The following is a 26,878-nucleotide window of genomic DNA, read 5'->3' as shown; positions in this document are numbered from 1 at the left end:
TTCCTAGAGAAACAGACGTTGAAGGCTAGTGGGATTTGATTGCAGGACTTCAACAGGATTGGGGGAAACAGAAACTCCACTCTTGGAGGGGGCACACAAAGTAGTGTGAATGGTAGGACACAAGGGAAGGAGCAGTGACCACATAGGAGACTGAACCAGACCTACCTGCCAGTGTTGGAGGGTCTCCTGCAGAGGCAGGGGGTGGCTGTCTCTCACCATGAGGACAAGGACATGGGCAGCAGAAGTTCTGGCAAGTACTCCTGGGCATGAGTCCTCCCAGAGTCCACCATTAGCCCCACCAAATAGCCCCAATAGGCTCCAGTGTTGGGTTGCCTCAGGCCAAAAAACCAACAGGGAGGGAACCCAGCCCCATAGATCAGCAGACAACTGCATTAAAGTTTTACTCAGCTCTGCCCACCAGAGGAACAGCCAGTTCTACCCACCACCAGCCCTTCCCATCAGGAAACTTGCACAAGCCTCTTAGATAGCCTCATCCACCAGAACTACAATCTTGCAGGCTGTGGAACAAAAAGCACATTCACAGAAAGAGAGACAAGATGAGAAGGCAGGGGGCTATGTACCAGATGAAGGAACAAGTTAAAACCCCAGGAAAACAACTAAATGAAGTAGAAATAGGCAACCTTCCAGGAAAAGAATTCAGAATAATGATAGTGAAGATGACCAGAACCTCAGAAAAAGAATGGGGGCAAAGATCAAGAAAATACAAGAAATGATTAACAAAGACTTAGAAGAGTTAAAGAACAAACAAACAGAGATGAACAATACAATAACTGAAATGAAAACTACACTAGAAGGAATCAATAGCAGAACAACTGAGGCAGAAGAATGGATAAGTGACCTGGAAGACAGAATGGTGGAATTCACTGCCATGGAACAGAATAAAGAAAAAAGAATGAAAAGAAACAAAGACAGCTTAAGAGATCTCTGGGACAACATTAAACGCAACAACATTCGCATTATAGGGGTCCCAGAAGGCGAAGAGAGAGAGAAAGGACCTGAGAAAATATCTGAAGAGATTAAAGTCGAAAATGTCCCTATCATGGGGAAGGAAAGAGCCACCCAAGTCCCATACAGGATAACCCAAGGAGAAACACACTGAGACACACAGAACTCAAACTGGCAAAAATAAAGACAAAGAAAAATTATTGAAAGCAGCAACGGAAAAATGACAAATAATATACACGGGAATTTCCATAAGGTTAACAGCTGATTTCTCAGCAGAAACTCTACAAGCCAGAAGGCAGTGGCATGACATATTTAAAGTGATGAAAGGGAAGAACCTACAACTAAGATTACTCTACCCAGCAAGGACCTCATTCAGATTTGATAGAGAAATCAAATGTTTTACAGACAAGCAAAAGCTAACAGAATTGAGCACCACAAATCCAGCTCTAAAACAAAAGCTAAAGGAACACAAGAAAAGAAAAGGACCTACAAAAACAAACACAAAACAATTAAGAAAATGGTCAGAGGAACATACATATCTATAATTACCTTAAACATGAATGGATTAAATGCTCCAACTGAAAGACACAGATTGGCTGAATAGATACAAAAACAAGACCCAAATATATGCTGTCTACAAGAGACCCACTTCAGACCTAGGGACACATGTAGACGGAAAGTAAGGAGATGGAAAAAGATATTCCATGGAAATCAAAAGAAATCTGGAGTACCTATACACATATAGGATAAATAGACTTTAAAATAAAGAGTGTTACAAGAGACAAGGAAGGACACTACATAATGATCAAGGGATCAATCCAAGAAGAAGATAGAACAATTACAAAAATATATATGCACCCAACATAGGAGCACCTCAATACATAAGGCAACTGCTAACAGCTATAAAAGAGGAAATCAACAGTAACACAGTAATAGTGGGGGATTTTAACACCTCACTTACACTAATGGACAGGTCATCCAAAAAGAAAATTAATAAGGAACCAGAAGCTTTAAATGACACAATAGACCAGATAGATTTAATTGATATTCAGAGGACAAACCATGCAAAAACAGCAGATTACATTTTCTTCTCAAGTGCGCATGGAACATTCTCCAGGATAGATCACATCTTGGATAACAAATCAAACCTTGGTAAATTTAAGAAAATTGAAATCATATCAAGCATCTGTTCTGACCACAACGCTATGAGATTAGAAATGAATTACAGGGAAAAAAACCATAAGAAACACAAACACATGAAAGCTAAACAATACGTTACTAAATAACCAAGAGATCACTGAAGAAATCAAAGAGGAAATCAAAAAATACCTAGAGACAAATGACAATGAAAACACAACTATCCCAAACCTATGGGATTCAACAAAAGCAGTTCTAAGAGGTAAGTTTATACAATACAAGCCTATGACGAGAAACAAGAAAAATCTCAAATAAACAATCTAACCTTACACCTAAAGGACCTAGAGAAGGAAGAACAGACAAAACCCAAAGTTAGCAGAAGGAAAGAAATCATAAAGATCAGAGCAGAAATAAATGAAAGAGAAACAAAGGAAACAATAGCAAAGATCAATAAAACTGAAAGCTGGTTCTTTGAGAATATAAACAAATTTGATAAACCATTAGCCAGACTAATCAAGAAAAAGAGGGAGAGGACTCAAATCAATAAAATTAGAAATGAAAAGGAGAGGTTACAACAGACACTGCAGAAATACAAAGCATCCTAAGAGACTACTACAAGCAACTCTATGCCAATAAAATGGACAACCTGGAAGAACAGGACAAATTCTTAGAAAGGTATAACCTTCCAAGACTGAACCCAGAAGAAATAGAAAATATGAAGAGACCAATCACAAGTAATGAAATGGAAACTGTGATTTAAAATCTTCAAACAAACAAAAGTCCAGGACCAGATGGCTTCACAGGTGAATTCAATCAAACATTTAGAGAAGAGCTAACACCCATCCTTTTCAAACTCTTCCAAAAAATAGCACAGGAAGGAACACCCCCAAATTCATTCTCTGAGACCACAATCACCCTGATACCAAAACCAGACAAAGATACTACAATAAAAGAAAATTACAGACCGATATCACTGATGAATATAGATGCAAAACTTCTCAATAAAATACCAGCAAACAGAATCCAACAACACATTAAAAGGATCATACACCATGATCAAGTGGGATTTATCCCAGGGATGCAAGGATTCTTCAATATACCCAAATCAATCAATGTGATACACCATTTTAACAAATCGAAGAAGAAAAACCATATGATCATCTCAAAAGATGCAGAAAAAACTTTGACAAAATTCAACACCCATTTATGATACAAACTCTCCAGAAAGTGGGCATAGAGGGAACCTACCTCAACAAAATAAAGGCCATATACAACAAACCCACAGCAAACATCGTTCTCAATGGTGAAAAACTGAAAGCATTTCCTCTAAGATCTGGACAAGACAAGGATGTCCACTCTCACCACTCCAATTCAACACAGTGTTGGAAGTCCTAGCCATGGCAATCAGAGAAGGAAAAGAAATAAAAGGAATACAAATTGGAAAAGAAGAAGTAAAACTGCTACTGTTAGCAATCGACATGATACTATACATAGGGAATCTGAAAGATGCCACCAGAAAACTACTAGAGCTAATCACTGAATTTAGTAAAGTTGCAGGATACAAAATTAATGCCCAGAAATCTCTTGCATTCCTACACACTAATGATGAAAAATCTGAAAGAGAAATTGAGGAAACACTCCCATTTACCATTGCAACAAAAAGAATAAAATACCTAGGAATAAACCTACCTAGGGAGAGATAAAACCTGTATGGAGAAAACTATAAGACACTGATGAAAGAAATTAAAGATGATAAAAATAGATGGAGAGATATACCATGTTCTCAGATTGGAAGAATCAACATTTTGAAAATAACTATACTACCTAAAGCAATCTACACATTCAATGCAATCCCTATCAAACTACCAATGGCATTTTTCACAGAACTAGAACAAAAAAATTCCCAATTTAATGGAAACACAAAAGACCCCGAATAGCCAAAGCAATCTTGAGAAAGAAAAACAGATCTGGAGGAATTAGGATCCCTGACTTCAGACATACTACAATGCTACAGAACTCAAGACAATGTGGTACTGGCACAAAAACAGAAATATACATAAATGGAACAGGATAGAAAACCCAGAGATAAACACACGCACCTATGGTCAACTAATCTATGACAAAGGAGGCAAGGATACACAATGGAGAAAAGACCGTCTCTTCAATAAATGGTGCTGGGAAAATTGGACAGCTACATGTAAAAGAAAGAAATTAGAACACTCCCTAAAACCATACACAAAAATAAACTCAAAATGGATTAGAGGTCTAAGTGTAAGACTGGACACTATAAAACTTGTAGAAGAAAACATAGGAAGTACATTCTTTGATATAAATCACAGCAAGATCTTTTTTGATCCACTTCCTAGAGTTATGGAAATAAAAACATAACGAAACAAATGGGATCTAATGAAACTTAAAAGCTTTTGCAAAGCAAAGGAATCTACAAACAAGATGAACAAACAATCCACAGAATGGGAGAAAATATTTGCACATGAATCAATGGACAAAGGATTAATCTCCAAAATATATAAACAGTTCATGCAGCTCAATATTAAAAAACAAAGAACCCAATCCAAAAATGGGCAGAAGACCTAAATAGACATTTCTCCAAAGAAGACATACAGATAGTGAACAAACACATGAAAAGCTGCTCAACATCACTAATTATTAGCAAAACGCAAATCAAAATTACAATAAGGTATAACCTCATACCAGTTAGAATGGGCATCATGAGAAAATCTACAAACAACAAACGCTGGAGAGGGTGTGGAGAAAAGGGAACCCTCTTGCACTGGTGCTGGGAATGTAAATTGATACAGCCACTATGGAGAACAGTATTGGAGGTTCTTTAAAAAACTAAAAATAGAATTACCATATGACCCAGCAATCCCACTACTGGGCATATATCTGGAGAAAACTGTAATTCAAAAAGACACATGCACCCCAGTGTTAATTGAAGCACTATTTACAATAGCCAGGTCATGGAAGCAACTTAAATATCCATCAACAGACGAATGGATAGAGAAGATGTGGTACGTATATTAAATGGAATATTACTCAGCCATCCAAAGGAACAATATTGGGTCATTTGTAGAGACGTGGTTGAATCTAAAGACTGTCGTACATAGTGAAGGAAGTCAGAGAGAGAAAAACAGAATGTGGAAGCTAGAAAAATGGTACATATGAACTGGTTTGCAGGGCAGAAATTGAGACACAGATGTAGAGAACAAACATATGGACACCAAGGGGGGGAAGTGGTGGGTGGTAGTGGTGGTGGTGTGATGAACTGGGAGAGTGGGTTTGACATATATACACTAATATGTATAAAATGGATAAGTAATAAGAACCTGCTGTATAAAGAATCAATAAAATTAAAAAATTAAAAAAGAAAAAAAAAAGATAATATTTGCAAACCAAATATCCAACAAAGGAATAGTATAGAGAATGTATAAAGAATTCTTAAAGCAACAGTAAAAAAACAGTTCAGGGGTTCGAGGGAAGATGGCAGAAGAGTAAGACGTGGAGATCACCTTCCTCCCCAAAGATACATCAGAAACACATCTCCATGGGGAACAACTCCTACAAAACACCTACTGAATGCTGGCAGAAGACCTCAGACCTCCTAAAAAGCAAGAAACCCCCCACGTACCCGGGTAGGGTAAAAGAAAAAAGAATAAACAGAGACAAAAGAATAGGGATGGGACCTGCACCAGTGGGAGGGAGCTGTGAAGGAGGAAATGTTTCCACACACTAGGAAGCCCCTTTGCAGGTGGAGACTGTGGGTGGCGAGGGGGGAAGCTTCGGAGTGGTGGAAGAGAGCACAGCAACAGGGGTGCAGAGGGCAAAGTGGAGAGATTCCCGCACAGAGGATCAGTGCCGACCAACACTCGCCAGTCCGAGACACTTGTCTACACACCCGCCGGGGTGGGCGGGGCTGGGAGCTGAGGCTCGAGCTTCGGAGGGAGCACAGAGAGAGGACTGGCGGTGTGAACACAGCCAGAAGGGGTTAGTGCACCATGGCTAGGCTGGAGGGAGTCCGGGGAAAAGTCTGGACCTGCCGAAGAGGCAAGAGACTTTTATTTCCCTCTTTGTTTCCTGGTGCGCGAGGAGAGGGGATTACAAGCGCTGCTTAAAGGAGCTCCAGAGATGGGCGCAAGCCGCAGCTATCAGCGCGGACAACAGAGATGGGCATAAGAGGCTAAGGCTGCTGCTTCCACCACCAATAAGCCTGTGTGCAAACACAGGTCACTATACGCGCTTCCCTTCCAGGGAGCCTGTTTAGCCTGCCACTGCCAGGGTGCCAGAATCCAGGGACAACTTCCCCGGGAGAACACACGGCACACCTCCAGCTGGTGCAACTTCATCCCGGCCTCTGCCCTTGCAGGCTCGCCCCGCATCGTGCCCCTCCCTACCCCCAGCCTGAGGGAGCCAGAGCCCCCAAATCAGCAGCTCCTTTAACCCCGTCTGGTCTGAGCGAAGAACAGACGCCCTCCAGTGACCTACACACAGAGGCAGAGCCAAATCCAAAGCTTAGCCCCTGGAGCTGTGCAAACAAAGAAGAGAAAGGGAAATCTCTCCCAGCCACTTCAGGAGGAGCGGATTAAATCTCCACAATCAACTTGATGTCCCTGCATCTGTGGAATAACTGAGGAGACAACGAATCATCCCAACTTGAGGAGGTGGACTTTGAGAGCAACATTTATAATTTTTCCCCTTTTCCTCTTTTTGTGAGAGTGTATGTGTATGCTTCTGTGTGAGATTTTGTCTGTATAGCTTTGCTTTCACCATTTGTCCTAGGGTTCTATCTGTCCGTTTTTAATTTTTTTTATTAATAATTATTTTTACTTTAATAACTTTATTTCATTTTATTTTATTTTATCCTCTTTCTGTCTTTCTTTCTATTTTTCTCCTTTTATTCTGAGCCGTGGGGATGAAAGGATCTTGCTGCTGCAGCCAAGCATCAGTGCTGTGCCTCTGAGGTGGGAGAGCCAACTTCAAGACACTGGTCCACAAGAGACCTCTCAGCTCCACGTAATATCAAACGGAGAAAATCTCCCAGAGATCTCCATCTCAACACCAACACCCAGCTTCACTCAACGACCAGCAAGCTACAGTGCTGGACACCCTATGCCAAATAACTAGCAAGACAGGAACACAACCCCACCCATTAGCAGAGAGGCTGCCTAAAATCATAATAAGGCCACAGACACACCAAAACACACCACCAGACATGGACCTGCCCACCAGGAATACAAGATCCATCCTCATCCACCAGAACGCAGGCACTAGTCCCCTCCACCAGGAAGCCTACACAACCCACTGAACCAACTTTAGCCACTGGGGACAAACACCAAAAACAACGGGAACTACGAACCTGCAGCCTGCAAAAAGGAGACCCCAAACAAAGTAAGATAAGCAAAATGAGAAGACAGAAAAACACACAGCAAATGAAGGAGCAAGATAAAAACCCACCAGACCTAACAAATGATGAGGAAATAGGCAGTCTACCTGAAGAAGCATTCAGAATAATGACAGTAAAGATTATTCAAAATCTTGGAAATAGAATACGGAAAATGCAAGAAACATTTAACAAGGACCTAGAAGAACTAAAAATGAAACAAGCAATGATGAACAACACAATAAATGAAATTAAAAATACTCTAGAAGGGATCAATATCAGAATAACGGAGGCAGAAGAACGGATAAGTGACCTCGAAAATAAAATAGTGGAAATAACTACTGCAGAGCAGAATAAAGAAAATTGAATGAAAAAAACTGAGGACAGTCTCAGAGACCTCTGGGACAACATTAAATGCAGCAACATTCGAATTCTAGGGGTTCCAGAGAAGAAGAGAAAAAGAAAGGGACTGAAAAAATATTTCAAGGGATTATAGATGACAACTTCCCTAATATGGGAAAGGAAATATTTAATCAAGTCTAGGAAGCACAGAGAATCGCATATAGGATAAATCCAAGGAGAAACACGCCAAGGCACATATTAATCAAACTGTCAAAAATTAAATATAAAGAAAACATATTAAAAGTGGCAAGGGGAAAACAACAAATAACACACAAAGGAATCCCCATAAGGTTAACAGCTGACCTTTCAGCAGAAACTCTGCAAGCCAGAAGGGACTGGGAGGACATATTTAAGGTGATGAAGGAGAAAAACACACAATCAAGATTACTCTACCCAGCAAGGATCTCATTCAGATTTGATGGAGAAACTAAAAACTTTACAGACAAGCAAAAGCTGAGAGAGTTCAGCACCACCGAACCAGCTTTACAACAAATGCTAAAGGATCTTCTCTAGGCAAGAAACACAAGAGAAGGAAAAGACCTACAATAACAAACCCAAAGCACTTAAGAAAATGGGAACAGGAACACACATATCAATAATTACCTTAAATGTAAATGGATTAAATGCTCCCACCAAAAGACACAGACTGGCTGAATGGATACAAAAACAAGACCCATATATATGGTGTCTACAAGAGACCCACTTCAGACCTAGAGACACATACAGACTGAAAGTGAGGGGATGGAAAAAGATATTCCATGCAAATGGAAACCAAAAGAAAGCTGGAGTAGCAATTCTCATATCAGACAAAGTAGACTTTAAAGTAAAGACTATTAGACGAGACAAAGAAGGAAACTACATAATGATCAAGGGATTGATCCACGAAGAAGATATAACAACTGTAAATATTCATGCACCCAACATAGGAGCACCTCAATACATAAGGCAAATACTAACAGCCATAAAAGGGGAAATCTACAGTAACACATTCATAGTAGGGGACTTTAACACTCCACTTTCACTAATGAACAGATCATCCAAAATTAAAATAAAAGGAAACACAAGCTTTAAATGATACATAAAACAAGATGGACTTAATTGATATTTACAGGACATTCCATCCAAAAACAACAGAATGCACATTTTTCTCAAGTGCTCATGGAGCATTCTCCAGGATAAATCATATCTTGGGTCACAAATCAAGCCTTTGTAAATTAAAGAAAATTGAAATTGTATCAAGTATCTTTTCCAACAACAATGCTATGAGACTAGATATCAATTACAGGAAAAGATCTGTAAAAAATACAAGCACATGGAGGCTAAACAATACACTACTTAATAACAAAGTGATCACGGAAGAAATCAAAGAGGAAATCAAAAAATACCTAGAAACAAATTACAATGGAGACACGACACCCCATCACCTATGGGATGCAGGAAAAGCAGTTCTAAGAGGGAAATTTATAGCAATACAAGCCTACCTTAAGAAACAGGAAACATCTCGAATAAACAACCTAATCTTGCACTTAAAGCAATTAGAGAAAGAAGAATAAAAAAACCCCACAGTTAGCAGAAGGAAAGAAATCATAAAAATCAGATCAGAAATAAATGAAAAAGAAATGAAGGAAACGACAGCAAAGATCAATAAAACTAAAAGCTGGTTCTTTGAGAAGATAAACAAAATTGATAAACCACTAGCCAAACTCATCAAGAAAAAAAGGGAGAAGAATCAAATCAATAGAATTAGAAACGAAAAAGGAGAAGTAACAACTGACACTGCAGAAATACAAAAGATCATGAGAGATTACTACAAGCAACTCTATGCCAATAAAATGGACAACCTGGAAGAAATGGACAAATTCTTAGAAACACACAACCTGTTGAGACTGTACCCGGAAGAAGTAGAAAGTATGAACAGACCAATCACAAGCACTGAAATTGAAACTGTGATTAAAAATTTTCCAACAAACAAAAGCCCAGTACCAGATGGCTTCACAGGCGAATTCTATCAAACATTTAGGGAAGAGCTAACACCTATCCTTCTCAAACTCTTCTAAAATATAGCAGAGGAAGGAACACTCCCTAACTCATTCTACGATGCCACCATCACCCTGATACCAAAACCAGACAAGGATGTCACAAGAAAGAAAACTATAGGCCAATATCACTGATGAACATAGATACAAAAATCCTCAACAAAATACTAGCAAACAGAATCCAACAGCACATTAAGAGGATCATACACCATGATCAAGTGGGGTTTATTCCAGGAATGCAAGGATTCTTCAATATATGCACATCAATCAATGTGATACACCATATTAACAAAGTGCAGAAAAACAATATGATCATCTCTATAGATGCAGAGAAAGCTTCGATAAAATTCAACATCCAGTTATGATAAAAGCCCTGCAGAAAGTATGCATAGAGGGAAATTTCCCCAACATAATAAAGGCCATATATGACAAACACACAGCCAACATGTCCTCAATGGTGAAAAACTGAAACCATCTTCACTAAGATCAGGAACAATACAAGATTGCCCACTCTCACCACTCTTATTCAACATAGTTTTGGAAGTTTTAGCCATAGCAATCAGAGAAGAAAAGGAATCCAAATCGGAAAAGAAGAAGTAAAGCTGTCACTGTTTGCAGATGACACGATACTATACATAGAGAATCCTAAGGATGTTACCAGAAAACTATGAGAGCTAATCAATGAACTTGATGAAGTAGCAGGATACAAAATTAATGCACAGAAATCGCTGGCACACTAATGATGAAAAGTCTGAAAGTTAAATCAAGAAAACACTCCCATTTACCATTGCAACAAAAAGAATAAAATATCTAGCAATAAACGTACCTAAGGAGACAAAAGACCTGTATGCAGAAAATTATAAGACACTGATGAAAGAAATTAAAGATAATACAAATAGATGGAGAGATATACCATACTCTTGGATTGGAAGAATCAACATTGTGAAAATATCCAAAGCAATCTACAGATTCAATGTAATCCCTATCAAACTACCACTGGAATTTTTTACAGAACTAGAAAAAACAATTTGTATGGAAACACAAAAGACTGCAAATAGCCAAGGCAATCTTGAGAATGAAAAACGGAGCTGGAGGAATCAGGCTCCATGACTTCAGACTATAGTACAAAGCTACAGTAATCAAGACAGTATGGTACTGGCACTAAAACAGATATATAGATCAATGGAACAGGATACAAAGCCCAGAGATAAACCCACAGAATAAGGTCACCTTATCTTTGATAAAGGAGGCAGGAATGTACAGTAGGGAAAGGACAGCCTCTTCAATAAGTCGTGCTGGGAAAAATGAACAGGTACATGGAAAAGCATTAGATTAGAACACTCCCTAACACCATACACAAAAATAAGCTCAAAATGAATAAAAGACCTAAATGTAAGGTCAGTACCTATGAAATTCTTAGAGGAAAACATAGGCAGAACACTCTACAACATAAATCACAGCAAGATCCTTTTTGACCCACCTCCTAGAGAATTGGAAATAAAAACAAAAATAAACAAATAGGACCTAATGAAACTTCAAATCTTTTGCACAGCAAAGAAAACCATAAACAAGACCAAAAGACAACCCTCAGAATGGGAGACAATATTTGCAAATGAAGCAACTGACAAAGGATTAATCTCCAAAATTTACAAGCAGGTCATGCAGCTCAATAACAAAAAAAACAAACAACCCAATCCAAAAATGGGCAGAAGACCTAAACAGACATTTCTCCAAAGAAGTTATACAGAGTGCCAACAAACACATGAAAGAATGCTCAACATCATTAATCATTAGAGAAATGCAAATCAAAACTACAATGAGATATCATCTCATACCAGTCAGAGTGACCATTATCAAAAAATCTAGAAACAATAAATTCCGGAGAGGGTGTGGAGAAAAGGGAACACTCTTGCACTGCTGCTGGGAATGTGAACTGGTACAGACACTATGGAGAACAGTATGGAGGTTCCTTAAAAAACTACAAATAGAACTACCATATGACCCCGCAATCCCATTACTGGGCATATACCCTGAGAAAACCATAATTCATAAAGAGTCATGTACCAAAATGTTCATTGCTGCTCTATTTACAATAGCCCAGAGGTGGAAACAACCTAAGTGCCCATCTTCAGATGAATGGATAAAGAAGATGTGGCACATATATACAATGGAATATTACTCAGCCATAAAAAGAAACGAAATTGAGATATTTGTAGTGAGGTGGATGGACCTAGAGTCTGTCATAGAGAGTGAAGTAAGTCAGAAAGAGAAAAACAAATACTGTATGCTAACACATATATATGCAATCTAAGAAAAAAAAAAGGTCATGAAGAACCTAGGGGTCAGATGGGAATAAAGACACAGTCCTACTAGATAATGGACTTGGAGATATGAGGAGGGGGAAGGGTAAGCTGTGCCAAAGTGAGAAAGTGGCATGGACATATATACAGTACCAAACATAAAATAGATAGCTAGTGGGAAGCAGCCGCAGAGCACAGGGAGATCAGCTCGGTGCTTTGTGACCACGTAGACGGGTGGGATAGGGAGGGTGGGAGCGAGGGAGATGCAAGAGGGAAGAGATATGGGAACATATGTATATGTATAACCGATTCACTTTGTTATAAAGCAGAAACTAACACACCATCATAAGGCAATTATACACCAATAGAGATGTTAAAAAAAAGAAAAAAAACTGCAGGGGCTTCCCTGGTGGCACAGTGGTTGAGAGCCTGCCTGCCAGTGCAGGGGACACGGGTTCGTGCCCTAGTCCAGGAAGATCCCACATGTCGCGGAGCGGCTGGGCCCGTGAGCCTTGGCCACTGAGCCTGCACGTCCAGAGCCTGTGCTCTGCAACGGGAGAGTTCACAACAATGAGAGGCCCGTGTCCCACAAATAAACAAACAAACAAAACTATAATGAGGTATCATCTCACACCAGTTAGAATGGGCATCATCAGAAAATCTACAAACAACAAATGCTGGAGAGTCTGTGGAGAAAAGGGAACCCTCTTGCACTGTTGGTGGGAATGTAATTTGATACAGCCACTATGGAGAACAGTATGGACGTTTCTTAAAAAGCTATAAATAGAATTACCATATGATCCAGCAATCCCACTCCTTGTCATATACCCAGAGAAAACCATAATTCCAAAAGACACATGCACCCAAATGTTCATTGCAGCACTATTTACAATAGCCATGTCATGGAAGCAACCTAAATGACCATCGACAGATGAATGGATAAAGAATTGTGGTACATATATACAATGGAATATTACTCAGCCATAAAAAAGAACGATATTGGGTCATTTGCTGAGACGTGGATGGATCTAGAGACTGTCATACATAGTGAAGTAAGTCAGAAAGAGAAAAACAAATATCATATATTAACGCATATATTTGGAGCCTAGAAAAATGATACAGATGAACCGGTTTTCAGGGCAGAAATTGAGACACAGGTGTAGAGAAATAACGTATGGACACCAAGGGGGGAAAATGGTGGTGGGGGTGGTGGTGGTGTGATGAATTGGGCGATTGGGATTGACATGTATACACTGATGTGTATAGAATTGATGACTAATAAGAACCTGCTGTATAATAAAATTAAATTAAAAATTAAAAAAACATCAATAACAGCCTCAAAAATAGGATAAAGGTTCATTTTAGCTCTAAAATTGGCCAAAATTGCAGGGTTTTCTTCTTTAGATATGAAGTTTTTTCCATCCCTTATTTTAATGTACACATCAAGTTTAGATCATTACAAGATGATGCAAAATTCTTTCAATGGTGTTATTTATCATAACAAGAAGGATTCAACACTGGAGATTTTGCCAAGAATGAAGCATAGTTTTAAGTACCTCCTATATCAAGAAGTACAATTGAAAATGTAGCTTCAGGAAACATCTAAATGTGCTATAAAGGTTTTTTTTTAAGACCACATGCCTATATTTGTTATTTTTTAACATCTTTATTGGAGTATAATTGCTTTACAATGGTGTGTTAGTTTCTGCTTTATAACAAAGTGAATCAGTTATACATATACATATGTTCGCATCACATGCCTATATTTGGATTAGTAATTATATACTGGAGGACTTTTCACAGGACCATATGAAAACAATGTCTATGAGTTTGTGATTATCAGTGAGGAAAAACTCTACCCATCTCTCTATTGCATGTGGCTACTGGGTTATTCACCAAATATCTTTGTACCTTTCATTAAGCATACTCACAATGGCAGCATTAAACTGAACTGGATGACATGGGTTCCTGCAGGCAATAAGTATGCAGAAGTGGTTTTAACCTCTATAGATATTACGCTTACACACATACCTCATCTTTTCACAGATGTTATTATGGATAGACTAATCTGGGAAACAGGAATGTTTATGTAATCAAAGCACAGATGTTCATAGAGGGAGCTGTGGAACTGCAGGCATGCCTAAAGCCAAAGGGAATCACTAAGAAGACTTTAAAAGGATTTAAAACACTGTCTTTCCTTTCTCTCACTCTTCAAAACTTAATATCTACATCCTACACTAGTAGTTCCTATTTATTGAGTGCCTTTCCATGTGCCAGAAACGATGCCAGGCATTTTTGTATTCATTCTCATTCAACTGTCATAGTCCTATAAAATAGTAATTATTATCCCCATCTGTTGGGCAAGAAAACGAAGAGAAAGATAAATCTGACACTTTCCCGGTGAAAGTACAATTCTGGGTACAGGCCATCAGATAAGCCCATGGGAGAAAGCAGGGAAGTAAGGGATATAGATGTTTAAAGCCCATTTGTACAAATAGAATAGCTCCTGTTTCATTCCCACAGTTTAATTTGGACAAAATGTAAGACATGAAAAATTAAATGCTTTATTTTAGAGTATAAACTAGAAGTTCCGTGGAAGTTCTGAAAAGAGAAAGATTCAGGAATAATCAGAGAAGGCTCCACGGAGGAAGTAGGATTTGTACTAATCCCAAGAGAAAGGGGAGGAGACATTCTAGGCAAGAGAACAAAATGTGAAAGGATATGGAGGTACAAATGAGTAATGTCATTAATTAATCCAGATAATTAAAAAAAAACAATACCAACAATTATGATTGTAATTCTAACAGAGAAGTACAAAAAACAAAGAGATTTAGGATTGAGTTGTGCATCATTAATGCCTGTGTATCTTTGACAAATTTTGTAAAATTGGAATACCAAGGCCTGTCCTACTTTCCTCATAAGGTTGTTGTACAAATGAAATCCACAAATGTGTTTGAATGTGCCCTGTTAACATAAAGATTTACTAAAACAGAAGAGATTATTATTCCATGTTATTCAAAGTTCATTTTCCTCACAAACATCCATTCTTGGAAAATCTCCAGCTACAAACTGAAAACTTCAATACAAATAGTTTTGTTTCCTCCTCTCAGAGTTCTTCACTGGGTATTTATAAAGTGCTCTGTGAGTAAAACTGAGAGTCTGAAGCTAGCCTTCAGACAAGCAAAGTCCACATTTATTGCTGGTTTAATGGATTTAACTGGATACTGATTGGCTGTCAGACTGAATTAGAAACCATCCAAATAGGTTTGAATTACCAATCCAATGAAGACATTATATAAGAAGTGATCATAGGTTATGATCTACCCTTTTGAATTGAAGATTTTTTGTTCTCCCTTAAAGAAGAAGGGACCCAGTATATGGGCATATGCCAAGACTGTCTAGACAGCATCTGCTGCACAGTATGATGGGGTAGAAACAGTGCAAAAGTGGAGGTGTTAACAATGAAAATGTAGGCAGAGCTCCATGTGTGCTTCTGTCAGAGCTGAAAACTATAATCATGTAGGATATGGAAGGTTGGTATCATTTGGGGCCACCAGAGTCTAGAGACAGCTTTTAAATGTGCTGCCAGGTTTGGGAATACTAGGGAGTTAACAGTTGTGAGTAGCAATAGAGGGTAATGCTGAAGGGATTAAACAAATTTGCCCCTCATGCATTTGTTTGCCTGGGCCTATGATCAGCGGTGCACTCTTATACCCCAGGTATACAATTACCCAATTCATAATAATGAGCCTTTTTTTGGTAGTTGTTGTTACTTATGAATGCTATAAATCAAATACTTTGTGTGGAAAACAATTATAGTAGAAAGAGTTGAAGCCTATGTCAGCATTGATCAGCTAAGGTACTACTATACTTCACTTGCAAAGAAATTCTCTCACTTCCAGGTACCCTGTTATCTCCCTGTACTGGATGAGGCCCCATCCAAAGCCTCTACAAAAACACATAAAAATTCAGGTAAGTTTACACACTTATATAATCAACTTCACACACACATACACACAAACACACAAACATCTCCCCATGCACCGCCAGATCTAGAACAGAATGGAGGCTACTACCTGTAAGTAAGTTTCAGCTCCCAGCATATTCATTAGTCAGGGTCATGTTTACATCACTTTGGGAACCTGTCATGTCTTAGTTTGACTTTAATAAACTAAGTATACCTCCATTCAAGGCTGTCAGTATGAAAAAATGGCTTGAATGTTGTACACATAATACATATGAACTAGTATGTTTTAGGAGAGGTCTAGGTTCATTTGATATTAGAAATATTGACAGTTCTCTTCAAGGCCTAGAGGCTAAGTGAATACTTCATTATCTGGTACTACAGAGAGATAACCTCATCTCTTATCAACTAATTTTCCCAAATTCTCTTTCTTCTCCACTTATAGAACTTAGCTATTGGCATTCACATAGCTTAGTGCCATACTATACTTGATGTGGTAGTTATACTGAAAGACACAATATGGGCAATCCCTTGTATTTTCTCCCCCACAGTGACATTTACTAAGTAAGAGTATACACTATTTTCTTCACTGAGGAATAGACCAAGTAGAAAACAATATTCACTAAACACAATTTCTTCTAAAGTTTTAGAGTACTCACCCTAAATCTGATAGACATCGGACTCCAAATAATACTGCCTAAGGTAAGACAGCAGCCCTACAGTCTACTGTAATTACTGACACTTTACATTGTTCACAGTTGTATTAATAAACCTTTAAACCATTTAAATATTTCATAACCAGTTTGGGGGTAAGTTAGTCTTTGTGAACAAAACTGTTTCTTTAGCCCTATTTTTTATTTTAATATTATAACAGCTGGTGATATTTTTTTCCCTCAGGAGCATGTTTGGCTCCAGCTGTACAAACTACTTAAGTTACTGTTAGTAGCATATATAGATTTTGTTAGTATTCAAAACTACAAAGGTATTTTATTTCAAAGTGATGTAGTGTTCAGCTTTTTCATCTCTGAATGATGAGCAACATTACTATAAATGACATCTTTTTGTCAGAGTTGCTAGGGATAAAGACAAATGAATCCATTTGTATAAACTGTGGCTTTGCTATTGAAGGATGATAAAAATATATTGTGCTACACTTAAACCTAAAACTATTAAGGTAGTTAAAATATTGCCATCTTTTCACTAGAAAAACTAGCAAGTGCTTAAAATACTATCATCAATCATGACTAATTCACTAAATACACAATTGAAGCAGCAATAGAAAAAAGAAAACACTGTTGGGCAGATCATCTGTCACTAAGTCAAATATCTCCATTTGTCATTGGACGAAGTGACTAAAGACTTTCAAGGACTACAGTATAGATAATTCAGAATTGAATTCCTTTTCCAAGGGGACAACACTTCACATGCTGTCATTTTGGGGGATGTTTTCCGGGTTGGTATATAAATTAATTTTGAAAGGTAAACTTCCATGACGTTTTTCTACATGAGTCTGTATGTTTCAATTTAGCTGTGGAAAACATTCACCCAGGAAGTTCTCACCTTGTTTTTGCAGTCACAAATAGTTGTCAAAAAGGAAATAATACCTAGATTCTTGCTCCTAAAGCCCCAAACCATCTTTTAAGTCAGGTTTAACTTAGTAGTTGCCTAAGGTCACCAGATGTTTTTCATTATGCAGGATAATCTTGGATTTCAACTTCCTATCCCATTCTCATTGATATTTTTTGTGCTCATTGGGCCTGACTCCTTTCCAGACCTACATAACACTACTCTGGGCCAGAGAAATTATCCATCCTGTGCAGTATGTTTTTCTCTGACCTGTACCAAGAAACATTTGAAAGGAGAAGAAGGTTCTTATTCCTTGTGAAATAAAACACAAAAGGCTAAGTAGAATCTCTGAGCTACCCTGTCTCCTTAGTATCATTTCCCTTCTATCCTCCTCCTCACCCCGTTTTTCTCATTTAGCAAAAGTTATATTGCTAGGGGAAGGGTCTTGGGCACTTTTGGCTGAGCCACTGTAATGGGATTAATAGGAATCATAGCACAGTCCAAGCAAAAATTCCAAAACCAAACATTCTGGTAAGGGGCAATTAAGACTTGTGGTTGGGCGTTTAGGCTCAGAAACACAGGATCTAATCAGGATCTGAAGTAAAGCAGATGCAGCAAAAAGGAAGTGAGGTCATAAACATATAAGAACTGGACCAATGGCCAAGCCAAGATCACAGAAGAGATAGGGTTCAAGCTTACAATTGGCAACAGGGTTGGGACAAAAAGCAGGTCAGTAACTGACAGGATAGAGGGAACTATGTGGCTTCTCATTTTCTATATGAATCTGAGGTCAGCATAACTTCCTTATTCTCAGTTATTTGTCTTCTCTTTGAGGTCTTGATGACTAATGGGAGAGGACGGATGCCATAGCAATACTCTACAATCTTGCCACTCTGATGTGTTGAAGGACTCAATTTTAAGCAAATCCAACTTTGTTGCAGGTCACCACAAACCAGCCCATCTGACAGCAGCAAAAACTGGTATGATGTCAACTTAGTACAAACTATGGGCACTAAAATGGATTCTATTATCTCTAGGATTCATTTTCCCCAACACAGCACTTCTCTCTGATGTACCCAGATACCCCATCTCTAACTCACCTCTTAAGTCAATCCCAAACTGAGTTTTCAATAGTTACTCCTTTGGGTTACCAAGTTTGATCTTTTAGCTCTTTTCCCTAATTCTCTCCTGACTTAATATTCCCTTATCTGGATAAGGAAAGGGATAATAAAAATTATATATATGCACACATATATACATATATATGCAAACAATGAGCTTGCATAGTTTCAGAATTTTTATGTAAGAAATTCATCAATTAAATGATTTCTTTTATTAAGAAGTTAAGATTTCAAGACATTTATTTTCATTCCAACAACGATATCCTTTCCCGGGCTGAGTGTATTCAGTATGTGGGAAGGTCATATACATATCTGTATATTCATCTGTATTACCACCCAGACTACGCTTCCAAAATAAAATTTGAAAAGCTAAGCAAATATGTTTCAGTGTCAGAAATGCATAGAAGGCTGTCCTGGCTCTTCCCCACTAGAATGGCTCCTTTACTCAGTGGCCAGTGCTTGGAATACCACTCACTGAGAAGCATTACTTCAACTTAAGACTTTGGTGACCTGTTCAAGTGAAAATCACCCTACTACAAGACACATGTGCAACTATCAGTAGTTATTTAAATTTTTATGTGAATTGGTTCACCAGCTCATATCCTGAAAGCTGAAATAAGGAACTGAGATTAGGGACTAGGTGCCTAGAAGAGTATTGCTGATAAGATAAAAGAAGTGTTTAATGCTGAATTCGAACCTCACTTATTTTTAAATTTTGGCTAGGGTGAATTTTAACTATAAGTATTAATGTGTAATAAATATTTCATTAACATTTTTACATGTACAGTTCTATGAGTTTTAACACATGCATAGACTATGTAACTAGCAACATTGATAGGATACAAAACATTTCCAACATTCCAGAGATATCCCATGGGCTGCCCCTTTTTAATCTCTGTCCCCATCCTTAACCTTTTGGTAACCACTGAACTCTTCTCTCTCCATATAGTTTCACCTTTTCTAGAATGTTGTCTAAATGGAATTATACAGTATGTTATCTCTTGTGTCTGGTTTCTTTCACCAAGCATAATGTGTTTGAGATTCATTCATACTGTTGCATGTATCAGTGGTTCATTTTACTATTTCATTTTATGGACACTCTACAGTTTCTTTATCCATTCACTTTTTGAGGGACATTTGGGAGGTTTTCTGTTTTGGGCAACTATGAATCATGCTACTATAAATATTGTGTATAGATTTTTTATTCAAACATAAGTTTTAAGATCTCTGGGTCACAGGGTAAGTATATGTTTAAATTTATAAGAACTTGCCAAGCCATTTTCCAGAGTGGCTATGCCATCTTCCATTCCTACCAGTAGTATATGAAAATTTCAACTGTTTCACATCCTTGTCAGTGCTTGGTATTATCAGTATTTTAATTTTAATGTTAGCTATTTTAATGGATAGGTAATGGTAGCTCAAGATTGTTTTAATTTGCATTCCCCTGAAAATTAATAATGTTTAACTTATTTCATGTGTCTATTTGCCATCTTTATATCTCCTTTGTTTAAGTGTCTCTTCAACCCCTTTTTAATTGAATTTTGTTTTTCTCATTATTGAGTTTTGAGTTTCTTTTTTAAATATATTCTGGATTCAAGTACTTTGCTATATATGTGTTCCGAAAATATTTGCTTCTTCTCTGTGACCTATCTTTTCACTATTTTAGCAGTATCTTTCATAGGGTAAAGTTTTAAATTTTGATGAAGTCCAATTTAATCATTTTTTTCATGCCTTTGATGACGTATCTGTATCATTAACCTTTCAATTTTCCATTGGTCTATGTACTTGTACACAAGAGGTAGAATGGAAATATCAAAAGATTAAGTCAAAATACTCGCTATTCTGTCCCAGCTCCACAACTGTAACCTTTAGTAAATCACTAAATTTCATTGAGTCTCTGATTCTCCCTCTCTAAAATGGGGATAATAATCCCTGGAATGTCTACCTCATATTTATATTCTCAGAGCCTTATGACACTGCAGACACTGTGCAATAACTCAGTAAATATGTAAATTCATAGGGTAATTGCAAGGATTGATTAAGCTTGTGTTAGTAAATTAGAAAGTGCTATCAGATGTAATGTATCATTGTTACGGAACCAAATCTGAACATAGATTCATAGATGTTTAGTGCTTGAAGGAATATTAGAGGATATAGCTATGGTACTTTCTATTCATCCCACCAATTTCATAATTTTGTAGGTGCAGCAACTAATAGAAGCATTTAATTCATTTAGTTTGGTTAATTTTGCAGGTGCAGCAACTAATAGAAGCATTTAATTCATTTAGTTTGGTTTATTTTGCTCCAGTAAAATGAACTAGGGGTCCCAACCAAATGGAAAGTAGTTTTAGTAAGCTAAGAGAAATGAGACCAGCCAAATGGTTGATTTTCAATTCTCACTGGGTACAAATATAGTCACTGTGAGGGGAAAAGCACATTGGTAGTCACTACATTGTGCTCAGCAATAGGCATGTATGTCAATTTCATAACTAAGCACAGCTGGATTAGAATATTAAACCTTGATCTATGTGGAAAGTAATAAAAAGGATAATAAAAATGTATCTGCTATACCAGTGAGTAAGCCATTTATTAAAGACAAGACGAGCTTTGTAAATTAAAATTCTAGTTGATCTAAAGAGTCATGCACAGACATGGTCCATAACATTAAAAGTGTCAGTCTCCTATCTGTCACCAAGACAAAAAATCAATTATTACACCCACTGCCAGATAATTGTTTGAATAGATAAAATGACTTGATGAAAAATTACTTTGGGTTAAAAACAACAAATTGCTCCTTTGATTTAGCAATGAGCCCCTTGGGTGTGGTAAGTAGCTTCCTCAAGGTCTGACTGGCACTTTAAAATTGGTGTCTCTATCCTAGGGTTTGCCCTGAACTCTCTGAATGCTCCTCCATCCAACTCCCCAAATAACCTTGTACAAAAAATTAAAATATACCTTGTTTTTCTAGAAAGTCTTGAATAAGTCTTTCAGGGCTCTCTAGCATTCTTATAGAGTTTCATTTCAAGAGAACTAAATTCAAAGTGAATCAAAAAAAAGCAAAAAATAAAAAATCTCAAAGTACTTAGTGATAGTCCTGAGTCAAACACTGGGAGAGCCAGCTTCTCCCAACTTCCCAACATGTATTCCCATGGCCAGCCACAGGGCAGACTTTTTTTTTTTTTTGCGGTACACAGGCCTCTCACTGTTCTGGCCTCTCCCATTGCAGAGCACAGGCTCTGGATGCACAGGCCCAGCAGCCATGGCTCACGGGCCCAGCCACTCCGCGGCACGTGGGATCCTCCCAGACCGGGGCACGAACCCGTGTCCCCTGCATCGGCAGGCGGACTCCCAACCACTGCGCCACCAGGGAAGCCCAGGGCAGACTTTTTAAGTGATCAATTGCCTATAGGTACGGTGATTTCAGTAGCAGTAAGAAGGCCAGCTACATCACCAATACCTCTTTAATTTAACTGAGGGATATTCAAAATTGCTCAAATAGGTCATTTACTGGACTCAACATACATCCTCCTGGAAAGGAAACACAATGAACACTCTCATCCATCATTAACACTTTAGAGTGAATGAGCTCCCCAAATCTTTTTCAGATGTTGTAATTTCCAGAGGGAGGGGTTGAACACCTGGGGAGAATACTGAGCATCACATATGACAGTTATAGTGGTAGCATTCTAGAGTGAGAAAAGTATAAAAAATGCAGACTGAGGATACTGAATCTACTACCCAAATTTGCAGGGGGCTAGCCCTGCCTACCTAACCCTTGGAACATGAGGGTTCTTGGCTTGGTAAACTGAGCTTATCAATAAGCAGTTTATAAGCCTGGTCAAAGTTTGGCCAGAGTATATCCAAAAACCATCAGGTGAACTTCCCTGGTGGCACAGTGGTTAAGAACTTGCCTGGCAATGCAGGGGACATGGATTTGAGCCCTGGTCTGGGAAGATCCAACATGCCATGGAGCAACGAAGCCCGTGCACCACAACTACTGAGCCTGAGCTCTAGAGCCTGTGAGCCACAACTACTGAGCCCACGTGCCACAACTTCTGAAGCCCGCACACCTAGAGCCCGTGCTCCACAACAAGAGAAGCTACTGCAATGAGAAGCTCACGCACCGCAATGAAGAATAATCCCTGCTTGCCGCAACTAGAGAAAGCCTGTGCACAGCAACAAAGACCCAACGCAGCCAAAAATAAATAAATTTTAAAAAGAAAAAAAAAAAAACATCGGGATCTGAGTTCCTGCAATCACAGATTTCTTAACCCTAACTTTCTCTTACAAGGTCTCCTGACACCAACATCTCTTTTCCACCATCTCTTCTCTCCCTGTAATTTGCACATGAGTTCCATGTCTTTCACTCTCCTACATTCACTTATAAACTCTCCCTACTTCCTATATGCTCTTGGTAAGCATCAAGACTAAAGAATATGAAGAGCAGACAGATTCTTATCTGTCTCAAAGACAGACATTAGAAAGGTGAGGAACATGTTATTTCTGGAGATGGCTCTCCCTAGAGTCTCTAACGAATGCCCTCTCTTTGCCTAAAACTGTTGACAATTTTGCTGAGTAGCAAGAAGAAATTTTCCATATTTTAAGAGAAACAAGTTGGCTAAAAATAAACACAGTCAGATCCTGTTATGGAGATTTGGGAATATCAGAGGTCAGATAATGTTTCCTGAGGCCTAACATGGACCTGGAGGAAAAGCCTGAAGAATGTGGTTTGTCTGTAAGGGAGATTTTGGTGCTGAAACACACATAGTAGATATAAAGGGATGCCACTATCCATCTCTTTCATTTTGGTGTGTGAGCCTCTATCAAATTTACTAAGTCAGAAGCTGGGTGTCTGATGGACATTACCTCTTAGATGACATGTCAATGGAAAAATCCCAGTTATTGGCTGTCTTACTTCAGAAACTTTGGGGCAAGCTACATAGTAGGACTGCATTAGTCCCCTGTACTGCTTTTAATCCTATTCAATTTGAGTTTCTGGTCAAGCCTTCTTCATAACCAATCCTACCACCCAGTAAAACACTTACTACCTATTCAGTAAATATGTAAATGTAGTCATGTTACACATGAGCTTTATGTATCAGGATAAAATTGAAAATGCCTTGAAAACTGCTTTGCTTTGTTAAATGGTAATTTTTCTTCACGTTTTACTAAACATGCTTTACTAAAACAGTTAGCATATAACATAATGAGTTTGCAGAGTTAATACTACGCTATGCAACTGAGTCCATTTAATGCTATAGCCTGCATTGTACTTAGTAAGCAAACATTTTGATTATGTAGCTAAACAATGCTTTAACAGTATTAACCCAAATTGATCTAAAATGCTATCTCAAAGCATATGCTATAGTTTATAGATATCTGACCAAAAATCAGACTACAAGTCTCTAATTTCCAAATTGCTGATAACATCAGTTTTTACAGTTTCAAATGATTTTTAATTAGTTAACTATTAGCAGGAATTTTTAGTATACTAAACATTGACATTCTAATGAAGAAAGATGCTGTATAAACCTGGCAACAAGTGTTTTTGGAGGATGTCACTGAGTAACATGATTAGGCATACACCCTGAATTTAAATATCTATGTTCCAACAGGAAAACGATAGCAACTAATCAAAATACATATTATGGAACACCACTAAGAGAGGCTTATAATTACATTGATTGAGATACAGAAGAAATATTATGCGACCCCAAATAGAATAGCCACAGATAATAAAAACACCACATAGCAAGACTAGTTTATTAAGGTATAACACATAAGTTTCATCTCACATATCAACTTTCGTTGGTTGGTAATGAGTAACTGGAATTCTTGAGAAATATTTTTTGGCCATATAAATACCCAGAAGGAAAGAGTACTATAAATTGTTGGCAAAGTCTGCCATGGAGATAAGAAATGGAAAATGGCAGCGCAAATGCCAGGTGTATTCCATTCTTGCTCTATCAAGATGTTCTTGTTCAATCTTGTTAACCTCTACTATTATCATAGGGGAGTTCAGAATTATCAATGTGAATTATAGAGAAAACATAAGTAAGAGAATGTGTTGGCTAACTGGAGATTGGGCTTGGTTAATCCAGGAAGATTTTTGGAGTAAATGGGCCATAAGAATTCTTCATTTTGTGTACACAGCTCAAGGAAATTTATTCTCCCCCTTATTTTGTATTTACAATAGTAAATGGGACTAGGCTTCAATACCACAGTTATCCAATAGATGCTTCTCTCTAACATAAACTGTATACCAGCTACATAAAAAAGAGAGAAAGAGAAGAAAATAAAAGATGAAGGAAGGAAGGAAGGAAGGTAGGGAGGGAGGAAGGAAGGAAGGAAGGGAGGGAGAAATCCTCCTGAGACTGGAAGTTGTAGGTTTGTAAGAAGAGTTAATTCTTTAGGCTAGGGGCCAGGGTCTGAAAACTATGTTTACTATATATGACCCATGGTCAAATTCAGCTCTATGCCTGTTTTTATAAATAAAGTTTTACTGGAACACAGTCACTCCCACCTGTTTACTTATTGTCTATGGCTGCTTTCGTGCTACAACGACAGAGTTCATTAGTTGCCAAAGGCAGTTTATTATCAACTTGCTTTGTTCATTAAAATGCAGATTCTTGGGCTAATACCAAATCCACTGAATGAAACTCTCTTTGTTAAGGGGCCAAATATCTGCACTTCATAAAGCATGACAGTTTATTCTGAAGCATATTAAATTGTGAAAACTATTGTTTTATGTCACAAATTTTATAAGTATAGTCTCTGAATCAAATACCTTGTCGAGGGATGCCTACAGTATCTTTAATCTGCCAGATTGATTAAATATTTGCATAGTGTTCCTAGAGCCAAATAACAGAAATTCCATTTGTTTCTCTCCTGAACATTCAATATTCTGCCCATGTTGAGGTTCAGTTACAGCTCATGTATAACTTGAAGCTCATTTTCACAATTTTTGATCAATATACTAATTTCTGTAGTCCCATTTTTATGTAGAATCTGCATAGCATTAGACCATGTGCTAAGTAAGTGGTGAACAATTTCTGTGATAAAAAGTACGATTTAGGATAAGACTCTGGAATTCATACCCTAATCTTATTTTCACATTCTAAAGCTTTCTTCAGTGAAGTCTAGCATGGCTTTCATTTCAGATCAAGACATTTCTGGGTGTTCTTGAGTTTCTGTCTTTGGGACAAAACCTGTCCCCATCTAATCTAGCAGACTGCCTTGAGGGAAAGGAAAATCACAGGTTTTTCAGATTTAGGGGAAAAAACAAGCACAGTCCACCTATTTTCCAAGTCTCTCACCCAAATCTGAATTCTTAAGGCAACTGACCTTTTGGAACTCATTTTACATAAATCATGATGATCCTGGGAGTAAGAAATAAATGAGGGTTAAGCACAAATGGCTAGTTCTATAACGGGAAAACTACATCCCTAAAGTTCTCAGATCAGGAGACTATACAAGTGTACCACCGATTTAGTATTGACTAAATCTAGGAAGTCTGCTTTAAATTCCTTCTGCTTTGATTATCTCTCATTTATGTATGTTAGAAATTATAAAACTATTGGTTGCTATCATTTGCCAAATGCAAAAACAGGGCAAGTAAAGCTTCTTTTCTTTGTAGAGGTCAATGAAATGGGCAGAAGGTGAATGGTGGAGGTGGAGTCAAATGACCACTAGAAACTTAGGAGTCTCAGACAGAGCTGGCTGCTGCTATCAAGAACTCTGGGGGAAATGGCTTCTGAGATTATCAAAGCAAATGGCAGTTAGACAAAGTAAATCTGAGTTAGCAAAGTCATGACCCAGGAATGAAAATAAAGCTGAGAGTTAGTTAAATTCAGTTTCAACAGAGAAATAGAAAGCTGCCACATTTATTTGTACCCCTAGAGTCTGGAAGTGGGCAGTTTTTACAACTCACACAAATTTTAGACTACTCCTGCCTGCATGTAAGAAGCTTTAGGCTTTTAGAAATCCTT

The 26,878-nt window shown here is 38.0% G+C and overlaps 1 protein-coding gene and 1 long non-coding RNA gene across 2 annotated transcripts in view; both read right to left on the bottom strand.

The window, feature by feature from the left end:
- Positions 1-26,878, bottom strand: part of IL1RAPL2 (interleukin 1 receptor accessory protein like 2) — a 1,092,642-nt gene that overhangs the window by 330,714 nt on the left and 735,050 nt on the right. The gene's annotated exons all lie outside the window — the stretch shown is intronic.
- On the bottom strand, positions 1,294-8,452 carry LOC116748127. Its single transcript, XR_004348170.1, has 3 exons — positions 8,391-8,452; positions 4,463-4,465; positions 1,294-1,412 (listed from the first exon to the last, which is right to left on the bottom strand). It is a non-coding gene; the product is annotated as an uncharacterized LOC116748127 (long non-coding RNA).

Source organism: Phocoena sinus, chromosome X (assembly GCF_008692025.1).
Source record: "Phocoena sinus isolate mPhoSin1 chromosome X, mPhoSin1.pri, whole genome shotgun sequence".
Classification (NCBI taxonomy): Eukaryota; Metazoa; Chordata; class Mammalia; order Artiodactyla; family Phocoenidae; genus Phocoena; species Phocoena sinus.
This window is presented reverse-complemented; position numbering and strand designations above follow the sequence as displayed.